The sequence below is a fragment of the Crinia signifera genome, chromosome 8 (genome assembly GCF_055691185.1).
Source record: "Crinia signifera chromosome 8, ASM5569118v1, whole genome shotgun sequence".
Classification (NCBI taxonomy): domain Eukaryota; kingdom Metazoa; phylum Chordata; class Amphibia; order Anura; family Myobatrachidae; genus Crinia; species Crinia signifera.
This window is the reverse complement of record NC_139224.1, coordinates 44,847,277-44,860,187: the sequence shown is the minus strand read 5'-3', so window position 1 is coordinate 44,860,187 and position 12,911 is coordinate 44,847,277.

Here is a 12,911-nt window from a genome sequence, read left to right as displayed (position 1 = left end):
ACCACAAAAAAAAAAAAGAAGGAAAGAAAGCAGCGAAGAAGGCGCATAGGTCAGAGTTGTCTTGGGGTAGATTCTGATAATGGAGGGTTTATTGAGTCAATGCTGTACTGTTAGGAACAGGGAGATCTCGCCTACCCTAACTCCGTTGTCACCCCTTGGAATTGGCGGATGCGTGCTAAGCTAACCTTCACCAATAATAGCCGCGTTCGTGGGAGCCCGTTAGTCAGGCTCCCACCCCGATGCCACCTGGTCTTACTGGAGACAACGCAGCCGCCAAGGCCGGAGGTAAACAAGGGGAAATCTACCTAAAAACCTAGGAGGCGAGAACCACCCTGCCCCACAGAGGGGGATGTCAGTGGATAGCGGACTGGGCTGGGACCCGCGGTGCTAATGCTGTGGGCAGCAGGCCAGACAAAGTACCGTGGCCAAATTGACTGGTATCACAATACACAAGGTGTACCCAGGTGCTAAGCACACGGTATGCTGACACAATCCAAGATGTTGACGGGTGTAACAATACACAATATGTTGACACAATAAGAACTGCTGACGGGTGTAACAATACACAAGATGCTGACACAATATAAACTGCTGACGGGTGTAACAATACACAAGGTGTTGACACAATCAGAACTGCTGACGGGTGTAACAATACACAATATGCTGACACAATATAACTGCTGACGGGTGTAACAATACACAAGATGTTGACACAATATAACTGCTGACGGGTGTAACAATACACAAGATGTTGACAAAATAAGAACTGACAATAAGGGAGAAAAGGAGAGAGAGTCTCCCAACTTATCTGACACCAAGATATCAGCAAGCAGACGCAGGCAAGGTTTCTGGAGGCAGCCAGGAACAGGGACTGGAAACCAGGAACCACGGGTGAGCAGGAGCCTGGAACCGGAAACACTCAGGACGCCAAATCAGGAGCTATAGCCGGCGTCTGAGTGTCCCAGCGTCCAAGTTTAAATAGCGCGCCAAGCGCTACCCTGACGCTGCGTGCGGCGTCATGCACACCCCTTCCTCCCTGCGGCCGCCAGGCGTCCTCCGTCGCCTTGGCAACCGCTGCGGCAGGGGAGGAAGGGGTTGTACGCCGGCAGCCTGACTGTCTGCCGGAAGCTCCCGGCTGATGACGCGACGGCGTCGCGGTAACCCGGCAACCGCCGGAAGAACAGAGGAGACTGCCGGGCGAGCGGAGGCGCTGCCCGTGCAGCTCCTAACAGTACCCCCCCCTTGAGGAGGGGTCACCGAACCCTTACAACCAGGTTTGAATGGGAAGGTCTTAAAGAACTCTGCTTTGAGCCTGGGCGCATGTAACAATCGCTCAGGCACCCAAGACCTCTCCTCTTCTCCGAACCCCTTCCAATGGACCAAAAATTTCAGTTGACCCCGAACAACCTTGGAGTCCAATATCTGTTCTACTATGAATTCCTTGTGCCCTTGAACGAGGACTGGTTCGCGGTTGGAAGCAGGCCCTGATTGGGAAGCCATCGAGGCTGGTTTAAGAAGAGAGCAATGAAAGACATTATTGATCCGCAGTGTTCTGGGGAGCTGCAACCTGAATGCCACCGGATTGACTTGAGCAGTGATCAAAAATGGACCGATGAACCTGGGCCCTAATTTGGGACATCTCTGGCGAAGCTTAATGTGGCGAGTAGACAACCACACCTTTTGCCCCACTTGGAAAAAACATGGTCTCCTATGTTTGTCAAAAAAAATTTTTGAACGTGCTGAAGATTGCCTCAGAGCCAAATGAACCTTTTGCCACGACTTCCTAAGGAAGGACACTGTGGAGAAGGGCGGCCGAGAGGAATCCCTCGGAACAAAGAAGGAGTTACACTTGGGATGGAACCCGAAATTACACAAAAAAGGCGAGCTTTTGGAGGCCGCATGATACGAGTTGTTATAAGCAAATTCAGCTAAAGGTACCAGTTCGGCCCAATTGCTCTGACATTTGGAGACAAAGCAGCGTAAATATTGCTCCAATGCTTGGTTGACCCTTTCGGTCTGCCCGTTGGACTGTGGGTGATGCCCGGAGGAAAGACTGACCTGTATTCCTAAACCGGAACAAAAACTTCTCCAGAACCTGGCCACAAACTGAGATCCCCTGTCAGAAACAATATCCAAGGGAAGGCCATGGAGTCTGAAAATATGCGAGATAAAGAGTTGTGCCAACTCTTTAGCAGTAGGAAGTTTACGCAAGGGAATAAAATGTGCCATCTTGCTAAAGCGGTCGACCGTGACCCAAATGGTGGTAAAACGAGAAGAAGAAGGAAGGTCGACAATGAAGTCCATAGAAATATGGGACCATGGCCTTTCGGGAATGAACAACGGTAGAAGAGTACCCACTGGTGATGACCTGGGAGATTTATGTCGAGCACATACCGGACAAGAAGAGATAAACAGAGCAACATCCTGTTTTATGGTGGGCCACCAAACCGCCCTAGACAAGTGCTCAAGGGTCTTGGTAACGCCAGGGTGTCCAGTGACCCTACTGGAATGAAAATCCTTGAGGACCAAATTTCTGAGGTGTTTGGGAATAAACAGTCTATTATGTGGAGTCCCCTGAGGAGCAGAAGGCTGAGAAGCCAGGACACGGGAGGCCAAGTCCTGAGTCAGACCCGCAAAAATGACAGAAGACGGGACAATGGGCGTATCTTTGAGTCCAGTGCTCTGACAAGTCTGGAAACTACGAGATAAAGCATCAGCTTTGACATTTTTGGGGCCGGGTCTGAACGTAATGATAAATTGAAACCTGGTAAAGAACAACGCCCACCGGGCTTGTCGTGGGTTTAATCGCTTAGCAGATTCGATGTAGGCTAAGTTTTTATGGTCGGTAATCACAGTGATGATGTGTTTGGCCCCTTCTAACCAATGACGCCACTCCTCAAAGGCCCACTTAATGGCCAACAATTCACGATTCCCGACATCATAGTTCCTTTCAGCTGAGGAGAACTTACGGGAGAAGAAGGCGCAAGGATGAATCTTCTGATCACGAATGTCCTTCTGAGAAAGGACAGCTCCAGCCCCTACATCCGAGGCGTCAACCTCCACAATAAAAGGAATTCTGGGATCCGGGTGATGTAAGACAGGAGCTGAGCAGAAGGCCTTCTTTAATTGATGAAAGGACTCAACGGCCTGTGGGGACCAAATTTCAGGATTGGCTCCCTTGCGAGTCAGTTCCACAATGGGGGCAACAATGTCAGAAAAGGACCGGATGAATCTCCGATAATAATTGGAGAATCCTAAGAATCTTTGGATGGCCTTGAGATTGTTAGGAAGAGCCCAGGACATGATGGCTTGAACCTTGCTGGGGTCCATGGAAAAACCCTTAGGAGAGATGACATAACCCAGAAAAGAGACTTGAGCAATTTCGAATTCACACTTTTCGAGTTTGGCATATAATTGATTTTCACGCAACTTCTGAAGAATCAGGCGGACGTGTTGCCGATGTTCAGAAAGTGACTTGGAAAAAATCAAAATGTCGTCTAAGTAAACCACAGCAAATACTCCCAGGAACGGCCGAAGTACTTCATTTATAAAATCCTGAAAAACTGCAGGAGCGTTGGCCAAGCCGAACGGCATTACAAGATATTCGTAGTGACCTGAATGTGTGTTAAAGGCTGTCTTCCACTCATCTCCCTTTCTAATCCTGATGAGGTTATATGCTCCTCTAAGATCAATCTTAGAAAACACCACCGCTTCCCGGATTTGATCAAACAACACAGAGATGAGTGGTAACGGATAGGAATTTTTTACAGTAATTTTGTTCAAAGCCCTATAGTCTATGCAGGGACGCAAAGATCCATCTTTCTTTTCAACAAAAAAAAACCCTGCACCTACAGGAGATTTAGAAGGACGGATGAATCCCTTTTCGAGACTCTCTTTTATGTATGAATCCATGGCCTGGGATTCAGGTTCTGAGAGGGCATATAGACGTCCCTTGGGCAATCTGGCATTGGGAACTAAGTCTATAGTACAATCAAAGGGACGGTGAGGGGGCAACGTATCAGCTTCCTTCTTGGAAAACACATCGGCAAAGTCTCTGTAGGGTATGGGTAAAGAAGAAAAAACGGGAAGGACAAGACGAAGAGGAAGAGAGAGACAGTGATCAGAACAGGAAGAGCCCCAACGTACAATTTCTCCTGTGGACCAGTCGATACTGGGATTGTGCTTTCTAAGCCATGGTAACCCTAGGACGAGTGGCGTGAGCGGACAGTGAAACAACAAAAAAGAAATCTCTTCAGAATGAAGGGCCCCCACCGAAAGCTGGAGAGAAGGGGTGCATGCGGTAACACTGCCGTTGGCGAGTGGCTGACCATCCAGACCACAAACCGACAATGAATTGACCAGGGGAATGGGCTTGAGCCCCAAAGAACAAACCAACCCCCTGTCAATAAAATTGCCGGCTGCACCGCAATCAACAAAGGCAGTGGTAGCGACAGTGCAGTTTTTATAAGTGACAGAAACCTGAATAATGATCGAGTCTAGGGGAGAAAAACAAGATAGGCCCAAGTGAGTTTCCCCAAACCCACCTAGGCCCTGTCTTTTCCCGCCTTCAACGGACAGACCACTGCACGGTGACCCTGACCACCACAATACAGACAGAGACCCTTCAGCCTCCTACGATTCTTTTCTGCGGCAGATAAACGTGTGGCCCCAATTTGCATGGGTTCGTCACAGACAACCTCCGAGGTCTCCCCCAGTGATGTGGAAGGATATACCCCGGAAACCCTCTCTCTCTGGCGTTCCCGGAACCTCCGATCTACCTTTATGGCTAACTCCATAATTTCATCCAGGGAGGTCGGAGTTGGGTAGTGGACCAATGCATCTTTTAACGTTTCAGATAACCCAATGCGAAATTGGCTACGGAGTGCTGGGTCATTCCAACCAGAATCAATGGCCCACCTCCTGAATTGGGTACAATAAGCCTCTGCGTTACTCTGACCCTGTCGTAGTGCCCTCAGGTTGGCTTCGGCTGAGGCAGCACGGTCTGGGTCGTCGTAAAGCAACCCCATGGCAGAAAAAAAACATTCACAGAGGTAAGGGCCTCGGACCCTGCGGGAAGGCCAAACGCCCAGGTCTGGGGGTCTCCTTGTAGCAGGGAGATGACCATTCCCACACGCTGGGATTCTACGCCGGAGGAGGCCGGGCGGAGTTTGAAATAAAGTTTACACGACTCTCTAAAGTTAAAAAACTGGGAACGTTCCCCGGAAAACCGGTCCGGGAGACTCAACTTGGGTTCGGGGTTTCTAGATGAGGATAAGACCCCTTGTACCCGTTCCTCTTGTGAGTTTACCCGGAGGGTCAATTTCTGAAGTTCCTGAGTAAGAGTATGCATCTGCCCTGCCAGAGCGTGATTAGCAGCCTGCTGGGCCGGATCCATAATGGCTGACTGAAGGTTCGGGTGAAGTATGGGCCGGCTATAATGTTAGGAACAGGGAGATCTCGCCTACCCTAACTCCGTTGTCACCCCTTGGAATTGGCGGATGCGTGCTAAGCTAACCTTCACCAATAATAGCCGCGTTCGTGGGAGCCCGTTAGTCAGGCTCCCACCCCGATGCCACCTGGTCTTACTGGAGACAACGCAGCCGCCAAGGCCGGAGGTAAACAAGGGGAAATCTACCTAAAAACCTAGGAGGCGAGAACCACCCTGCCCCACAGAGGGGGATGTCAGTGGATAGCGGACTGGGCTGGGACCCGCGGTGCTAATGCTGTGGGCAGCAGGCCAGACAAAGTACCGTGGCCAAATTGACTGGTATCACAATACACAAGGTGTACCCAGGTGCTAAGCACACGGTATGCTGACACAATCCAAGATGTTGACGGGTGTAACAATACACAATATGTTGACACAATAAGAACTGCTGACGGGTGTAACAATACACAAGATGCTGACACAATATAAACTGCTGACGGGTGTAACAATACACAAGGTGTTGACACAATCAGAACTGCTGACGGGTGTAACAATACACAATATGCTGACACAATATAACTGCTGACGGGTGTAACAATACACAAGATGTTGACACAATATAACTGCTGACGGGTGTAACAATACACAAGATGTTGACAAAATAAGAACTGACAATAAGGGAGAAAAGGAGAGAGAGTCTCCCAACTTATCTGACACCAAGATATCAGCAAGCAGACGCAGGCAAGGTTTCTGGAGGCAGCCAGGAACAGGGACTGGAAACCAGGAACCACGGGTGAGCAGGAGCCTGGAACCGGAAACACTCAGGACGCCAAATCAGGAGCTATAGCCGGCGTCTGAGTGTCCCAGCGTCCAAGTTTAAATAGCGCGCCAAGCGCTACCCTGACGCTGCGTGCGGCGTCATGCACACCCATTCCTCCCTGCGGCCGCCAGGCGTCCTCCGTCGCCTTGGCAACCGCTGCGGCAGGGGAGGAAGGGGTTGTACGCCGGCAGCCTGACTGTCTGCCGGAAGCTCCCGGCTGATGATGCGACGGCGTCGCGGTAACCCGGCAACCGCCGGAAGAACAGAGGAGACTGCCGGGCGAGCGGAGGCGCTGCCCGTGCAGCTACTAACATGTACTAGCGTATCCCATTGTCCGAAGCGTAATGTATCTAAATTGGTTTGAGAAAGCTCCTGTATGTAGGTCATGGTGGGAGACATATTCCTCACTTACTGGAGCGTAGTAGTGGTCCAAAGAGGGGCAAATAAATCGCCTCATGTATACGCTATCCTGTGCATCACATTGGATGCATCTTGTGATAGAAATCGCCCCGTGTGTGTGCTACTCAGCACATTATTCTGTTGTAAAACAGGGTTGTACAGGCAGCCTTCATTTCTATACTTGCCGCATTATCAGTAATCGTCAGGCAGTAGCGGTGTATTATTATATCAGGTGGGTTCGTGATGAGCCCGTCTGTATGTCCTGATTAATGGTGTCATAGGCATAAATGATCACAAGACATAGGAGAGAAAGCAGAGGAGAAAAAGCATAAGTCAGTTTTAATAATGGTCCACTGGCGCGCAGATAAGTCTCCCCGTATGTGTGCTCTCCTGCGCCTCACATTAGAAGTGGCAGTAACCCTGGGTGCAGCCCAAGGTTCATCCCTAAGGTAAGTATGTCGACAATAATCGGCGCACCTTGTGCGGTGCAATCAAAGGTGCTTGTTCAAATGGTAGTCAAATCCTGGTATGTCATCCAAGGATTAGTACAGTGTTGTTGTAGGAGGCGCATTGGCTGAATTATATGGTGCTTGTAACAAGTACGTTCATAGTGTCATAAAAGTGAACGTATTGATTGAAGTAGCGGGATTGGGAAGTGAATATATGTATATTCTGAATGTATTATTATCTTGCATTTATAGGATGCAGCAAACATCGTGGGATACAGAGCGCAGACCAGCCCGCCTGGTAAGTATGGTAAAATAAAATGAAATAGAACTATGTTAAATGTGGAAATATAATACTTGTTGTACATGGTTTTTAATGTCACAAATGCCGACTTGTTAATGTTCAAACAGCAGGATCAGACAATGTGTTTGCTCCTGAGTACGTCGCGTTACTTTGTTTCTTTTGTAGACTACCTCAATGGTGTAGGGCACAGGGCAAATGCCTGTGGGTAAATGTGATACACTGTTAAATAAGTCATATACAGGACTCTGTTGGATCCTGGTCTAGGGTAGCGGAGTTGTTCAAGACGGCGTATATAGGGGCATGCAGTATATTGGGAAGAGTATGGTTTGACATTATTCGTGGTCTGCCTGCCTGAAATCAGTTTGTGGCAGAATACAATGTCATTACCAGGTAACTCATTGAGCCAATAATACATGATATGTGTGGGAATAATTTCGTGTTCAGCGTGTACTTGTGATGTAGGGGTAGTGAGGTGTGAAAAAACAGTGAAAAATTAATAAAGAAAAATGGGTGAAACTTATAAAAAATGTGAAGAACATAACACACGTGATACAGAGGGGTACTGTAGGTATATACAGGTATTCGTCTGAGTGGGTTCACGAGTTAGTGAATGTAAGGTACAATGAATTAAAGTGAAAAGAAATATGATAAACTGTGAGTATGAAAAAGTGAAAAATGACGGAAATTAGCATTTCTGCTGTGTCCTTTGTGGGTGTGACTCCCTTTTGCAGAGGGGGTCTAAGATGAGTGTATTCTCCCTGGTTGGGGAGTGGTGGCAAGGAGTGAGATACTAAAAGTATCGAATAAGTGTATATAAGTTAAATATACTGGTGTTAGAGTCTTGACCCGTAGGGGTCAGGTGATATCACATAGGTTCAAGGATAGGTCTGCTTTGAATTGAGCGATGAGATGAGTACCATGCCAGGCGACTCTTCTTGTTAGCCATGTGTCTGTATTAGGGAGGATGGGTTAATGGATGTCCATGGTGTTCCACTGGTATGTCTTAAGGGATAAGTGTTCAGAGAAAAACCATATAGTTATTCTCTTCGTTGAGACCTTTAGGGGACATGCTCCCCATTAAAAAGATGAGTCTGGTCTCCTGCTTTAGGAGCTCCCTATCCCAGTCTCCCCTCCGGATGCCCAAGGATACCTGGATCATGCCATATGCTTTAAGGCCACTGGTACTGCCATGATGGTATCTTAAAAAATGTTTGGCTACTGGTGTAAGGGTTTTCCCTTGTTGTCGATCCCTTTCCGCATTCCTGATGCTTGTTAGGTGTTCCGACAAGCGTTTTTTTAGGGGTCTTTTGGTTTTTCCAATATAATTTTTCCCACAGGGGCATTGTAAATTATATATAACCCCTGCGGTATCACATGTGATGTATTGTTTGATTTTCCAGTTCTTGCCAAATTTATCAGTGTACCCATTTTGTTGTATCATGTGTGGGCAAATCTTGCACGTGCCACATTTGAATGACCCTTTCTTAGTGATTTTGGGCTTGGCTTTCTTGTTCTCAAAGTGGCTATGGACCAATTGGTCTTTGAGATTACTGCACCTTCTCCAACTTATATCCACTTGATTGCCCAGGATTTCATCCAGGTCTTTGTCGGTCTTAAGGATGTTCAAATGTCTGTTCAGTGCATTTTGAATTTCACGCCATTCCTGGCAAAAAGTTCCGATAAATCGAATTTTATCGTGTGAATCTGTTGTTTTACGTTTGTTGGGAACAAGTAGGCGTTCTCGGTTGTAGCTGCTGGTGTCCCTTCTAGCTTTGCGTATGGATCTCCTACTATAGCCCCTATTTAGGAGTCTGATGTCCAATTCATTGGCCCTCTTATCGTATGTTTCTTCATTGGAACAGTTACGCTTCGTCCTCAGATATTCCCCCTTGGGGAGTCCTTTGAGGACCGGGGGGAAGTGGGCACTACTGTTATGTAGTAGGGAATTTGTCGCCGTTGTTTTGCGAAATAAATCAGTAGTGATTGACCCATTTGTCTCGACGCAGATGCGGAGATCCAGGTATTCCACTTCCTTCTGGCTGGTGTGATATGTCAATCTCAAATTCAAATCATTATTGTTCAATTTGTCAATAAAGTCTGTGAACAATTTGATTTCACCTTGCCATATGATGAACAGGTCATCAATGTACCGTAACCAGATTAAAATATGTTCGGTGTATTGTTCATTGATCTCTGTGAATACATGTTCCCGCTCCCACCACCCCAGGTACAGGTTTGCATACGTGGGGGCACAAGTGCTCCCCATCGCAGTCCCCTGCACCTGGAGGTAGAAGCGGTCCTCACATACAAAGTAGTTTCGGTATAAGACAAAGCGTAACAGTCTGGTAATGAATGAATTCAGAGGGGTGTCACGCTCCATACTGAGGAAATATCTCGTCTGGGACGAGACGTAGGAGGACAAGGAGGGGGAAGAAGAGGAAAGAGAGGACCAAGAGAATGGAGAGAAGATCAGAGGGAGACAAGGCGGTATCGGAGATAACATCTACCGACTCCCTCAGAATCATTAATCTCACTACCCATTCCCTAACAGAGGCACAAACATCTATACTTAATAAAGGCCTCAGTTTCTCCCCCACAAAGAATTTGGATCGTTTTGAGTGTGAAAAAGATCTCCACCTCTACGTTAGGAAACTCTTGCTGAAGAAATTTTTCAAAAAAAGACAAGAAAACACAATCAGCACAGATGAGCACGATACTGCAGATGTCTGCATTGACCCATCACAAACCCGCATAGATCAATTCTTTGATAGCAATGACAGAGAGATGCTCAGGATCCTTGAGGATCTCTCAGAGGAATGTGATGATGAACTTTGTGATACCCCATCCCATGATAGGGCAGGAGTCGACACCACCAGACTGAAGAAAAAGTCTACCTTTCTTCCTGATGTGTCAATATGTCCACAAATAAGGGTGTTCTTGGAAATGGTCAGTAGAGACCTTGATAAGATTGAAAACAATAAACCTTACTGCCACTACAATGATAATATCTCCATGGCAGAGAGGGAAGCACTCAAAGAAATCAGGGAATGGGGGGACACTGTCGTGAAACCATCCGACAAAGGAGGAAATATCGTACTATGGGCCACTGACATGTACAAAAAAGAATTAAAGCGACAACTGGATGACACATCCTGCTATAAACTACTCACTTTCAACCCCACCAACGATTACCTGGAATTGTATCAAAAAATCTTAGACCAGGCCAGACGAGAAGGGATAATAACCAAATCGCAATACGAATTCTTGGAAGTGAAAACGGTGAGAATTCCAACTTTGTACCTCCTTCCCAAGATTCATAAATGTGAATCAAACCCACCTGGCAGGCCAATTATATCTGGCATAGGGGGCCTTACAGAAAAAGCGAGTGAGTTTGTCGACTTCCACCTAAGGAAATATGTTACCAGCCTGCCCTCGTATGTACGTGATACTATGGACGTGCTCCAAAAAATACAAGACATAGTACTCAGCCCAGACTCATGGCTAGTCACCTGTGACGTTGAAAGCCTGTATACCAGTATTAAACATCATAATGGTATACAGGCTGCAGAATATTTCCTCAGTATGGAGCGTGACACCCCTCTGAATTCATTCATTACCAGACTGTTACGCTTTGTCTTATACCGAAACTACTTTGTATGTGAGGACCGCTTCTACCTCCAGGTGCAGGGGACTGCGATGGGGAGCACTTGTGCCCCCACGTATGCAAACCTGTACCTGGGGTGGTGGGAGCGGGAACATGTATTCACAGAGATCAATGAACAATACACCGAACATATTTTAATCTGGTTACGGTACATTGATGACCTGTTCATCATATGGCAAGGTGAAATCAAATTGTTCACAGACTTTATTGACAAATTGAACAATAATGATTTGAATTTGAGATTGACATATCACACCAGCCAGAAGGAAGTGGAATACCTGGATCTCCGCATCTGCGTCGAGACAAATGGGTCAATCACTACTGATTTATTTCGCAAAACAACGGCGACAAATTCCCTACTACATAACAGTAGTGCCCACTTCCCCCCGGTCCTCAAAGGACTCCCCAAGGGGGAATATCTGAGGACGAAGCGTAACTGTTCCAATGAAGAAACATACGATAAGAGGGCCAATGAATTGGACATCAGACTCCTAAATAGGGGCTATAGTAGGAGATCCATACGCAAAGCTAGAAGGGACACCAGCAGCTACAACCGAGAACGCCTACTTGTTCCCAACAAACGTAAAACAACAGATTCACACGATAAAATTCGATTTATCGGAACTTTTTGCCAGGAATGGCGTGAAATTCAAAATGCACTGAACAGACATTTGAACATCCTTAAGACCGACAAAGACCTGGATGAAATCCTGGGCAATCAAGTGGATATAAGTTGGAGAAGGTGCAGTAATCTCAGAGACCAATTGGTCCATAGCCACTTTGAGAACAAGAAAGCCAAGCCCAAAATCACTAAGAAAGGGTCATTCAAATGTGGCACGTGCAAGATTTGCCCACACATGATACAACAAAATGGGTACACTGATAAATTTGGCAAGAACTGGAAAATCAAACAATACATCACATGTGATACCGCAGGGGTTATATATAATTTACAATGCCCCTGTGGGAAAAATTATATTGGAAAAACCAAAAGACCCCTAAAAAAACGCTTGTCGGAACACCTAACAAGCATCAGGAATGCGGAAAGGGATCGACAACAAGGGAAAACCCTTACACCAGTAGCCAAACATTTTTTAAGATACCATCATGGCAGTACCAGTGGCCTTAAAGCATATGGCATGATCCAGGTATCCTTGGGCATCCGGAGGGGAGACTGGGATAGGGAGCTCCTAAAGCAGGAGACCAGACTCATCTTTTTAATGGGGAGCATGTCCCCTAAAGGTCTCAACGAAGAGAATAACTATATGGTTTTTCTCTGAACACTTATCCCTTAAGACATACCAGTGGAACACCATGGACATCCATTAACCCATCCTCCCTAATACAGACACATGGCTAACAAGAAGAGTCGCCTGGCATGGTACTCATCTCATCGCTCAATTCAAAGCAGACCTATCCTTGAACCTATGTGATATCACCTGACCCCTACGGGTCAAGACTCTAACACCAGTATATTTAACTTATATACACTTATTCGATACTTTTAGTATCTCACTCCTTGCCACCACTCCCCAACCAGGGAGAATACACTCATCTTAGACCCCCTCTGCAAAAGGGAGTCACACCCACAAAGGACACAGCAGAAATGCTAATTTCCGTCATTTTTCACTTTTTCATACTCACAGTTTATCATATTTCTTTTCACTTTAATTCATTGTACCTTACATTCACTAACTCGTGAACCCACTCAGACGAATACCTGTATATACCTACAGTACCCCTCTGTATCACGTGTGTTATGTTCTTCACATTTTTTATAAGTTTCACCCATTTTTCTTTATTAATTTTTCACTGTTTTTTCACACCTCACTACCCCTACATCACAAGTA